Source organism: Aristolochia californica, unplaced genomic scaffold (assembly GCF_029961685.1).
Source record: "Aristolochia californica isolate CCGP_79_NKW_82.1479 unplaced genomic scaffold, dmAriCali1.0.hap1 SCAF_15, whole genome shotgun sequence".
Classification (NCBI taxonomy): Eukaryota; Viridiplantae; Streptophyta; class Magnoliopsida; order Piperales; family Aristolochiaceae; genus Aristolochia; species Aristolochia californica.
The window spans coordinates 10,885,436-10,888,208 of NW_027181826.1; the positions used below are offsets into that span (position 1 = coordinate 10,885,436).

The window sequence follows — 2,773 nt, forward strand, 5'->3', positions numbered from 1 at the left end:
CCTCTAGCATATGGGGATTTAACCTAAGTTGCATCTCACGTGAGGCTTTAGTCCCCTCCAAATGAATACGATGCATGCATATGGAGGGGCTAATCCCTTTTAAGGCATCAAGAGTCCACCCCAATGCCTCTCTGTGTGCTTGTAAAATTTCAATCAATTGCTCCTCCTGCTCAGTACTCAAATCAGAGGCAATAATGACTGGCAATTAGTTCATGGGCCCCAAGAATGCATACTTCAACGTGGGAGGAAGTGGCTTAAGATCTAGCTTGGAAGTTTCAAGAGGTTTGTCCAAGTCAAGATGAAGATCATGTGGATGATCAGTTGTGACAACCTCATAAGCTTCCTCCAACAGAGGTACAAAACTGAGTAAAGAATCAACCTCTCGGAAATATGTTTCCTCATCAAAATAGTCCATGTCTGAAGATGTTATGTAAGACTCAAAAGATTCAAGAGTGGAATTGTCATCAAGCATAACAATCTCTATCTTAAATGCAGGACTGAGATCATCAGACTCAAGTGGATGGTGCCCGGTATTAAACACATTCAACGAGACCTTACAAATTCCAAAAGACAACTCCAACTCACCACTTTTACAATGAATGATAGCATTAGATGTGGCTAAGAAGGGACGTCCTAGGATGACAGGAATTTGGTTGGTCACATTGACTACTGGTTCTGTATCAAGAACAATGAAATCAACCGGGAACAGAAATTTGTCCACTTTTATCAAAACATCTTCAACTATTCCTCGTGGTATCTTGACAGAATGGTCAGCTACTTGAAGTGTGATGGGAGTAGGCTTCAATTCCCCCAAACCTAATTGATGGTACACAAAGAAAGGAAGCAAATTCACACTTGCCCCTAAGTCAAGAAGAGCTCTCTGGATGGTATGTTCACCAATGACACATGAAATTGTGGGGCATCCAGGATCTTTAACTTTAGGAGGAGCATTGTGCTTCAAAATTGAGCTTACATTCTTAGTAAGAAAGACCTTTTTGTTAATATGTTGTTTTCTCTTCTGTGTACAAAGGTCTTTCAAAAATCAGGCATAGGCAGGGACTTGCCTAATAGCATCAAGAAGTGGAATGTTAATGTGAACCTTACTAAACAGTTCCAACGTTTCATGCATGCTATCTCCTTTCCTAGGTGGGCCCGATAACCTCTGCGGATAAGGAGCTGGTGGGACTTGGTTAGGGATCTGCCTGACTGTTGGTGGAGAACTTAGAGGTTCTTCACTCAATGATGTGTCCCCATTTTCATGCTTTGACTCCTTAGACTTAGTGGTCCCTACCCCATTGTTCAACTCACGACCACTCCTAAGGGTGGTTATGGCTTTGGCTTGCTCATGGTGGGGTTTGGAACTCAACCCACTCTCATGTGTGCTTTTGGGGTTAGGAATGGTTTGACTCGGGAGTCTATTTTGTGTCTGTTCAGTCATGTGGTTGGCCAACTGACTCACTTGCATTTCAAGTTTAGCAATGGAAGACTGTGTATTCTGCATGAATAATTGAAGCATATCCTCAAGTGAAGGTTTTTGTGGAATCAATGGCTGTTGAGTGAAGTGTGGTCACGGAGCTTGGGGTTGAGTAAACCCTGGAGGACCCCCAACCTGTGGGCTCTTGGACCATGAGAAATTTGGGTGCCTAGCCCAACCCGGATTATATGTTTCCGAAAAAGGATCATTCCGGTTTGGTCTATGAAAATTCTGGATTGCATTCAAGTCCTCAATGAGCTCCGGGTAGGATGAACTAGATGGACACATTTGTGTGGGATGAGATGAGCCAAAGCATATGGCACAGATAGTAGATGGGTTAGGAGCAGGTGAACTCTTGGACACCATAAGGGCATCAATTTTTCTAGTCAACCCCTCAATCTTGGCCATGAGCATGGGTGTTTAACCTCGTAGAGACACCCTCTTTTGGCTTCTTGGGATCTCCTATCAACATTAAATGACAAACCCCATTGCTGAGATTGATCACTCAACGTTTCAAAGAAGTCCCACGCCTCACTAGCACTCTTACCCATCAAAATCCCACCACTCGTTGCATCTACCATGGATCTAACCTGGGGTGTAAGACCTTGATAAAAGTATTGAACTAAATGCCATTTCTCAAACCCATGATGCGGACACCTACGGATCAAATCCTTCCATTTCTCCCAAGCCTCATAAAAGTGTTCACCCTCCTGTTGCATAAAGTTGGAGATTTCTCTCCTGAGAGTTGTAGTTCTCTGAATGGGAAAGTACTTGGACAAAAATTTTGTGACTAATGTGTCCCATGAAGTAATGCTGCCCACCTCCAAGGAATTAAGCCAAGACTTGGCCTTATCCTTAAGTGAAAATGGAAAAAGTCTTAACCAGATAGAGTCATCTGAGAAATTCTGGAATTTGAAAGTCGCACAGATATCTAAGAATTCCTTGATGTGGTAATAAGGGTCCTCCTTCTCCAACCCATAGAATGTAGGGAGGAGTTGGATCACACCCGGTTTCAACTCATAACTGGCGGCAGTAGTCGGTGGCAATATAATGCAAGAAGGTGATGTGAACTGGGATGGGATAGAATAATCCCTCAAGGCTCTACGGTCACCTACTGCAGGTAACTGTAATGGTTCACCTTGATTGGCCATGGTAGCTCCTAACTTGATTTCGGGTGTTTTCCTACAAATATGTTCTACCTCTTCAACAAAGGGAGCTAATGGTTCACCTAGGGAGCGGCGTCCGTGCATAAAAACACAAAAAGAAACAAAAATAACTATCAAATTAAGCTAACAAACT

The 2,773-nt window shown here is 43.1% G+C and overlaps 1 non-coding gene across 1 annotated transcript; it reads left to right on the plus strand.

Annotated features, from left to right (window-relative positions):
- The first annotated feature begins 2,113 nt into the window (after positions 1 to 2,113).
- Positions 2,114 to 2,220, plus strand: LOC137952411 (small nucleolar RNA R71). Its single transcript, XR_011112244.1, has one exon. It is a non-coding gene; the product is annotated as a small nucleolar RNA R71 (small nucleolar RNA).
- The last annotated feature ends 553 nt before the right edge of the window (positions 2,221 to 2,773 follow it).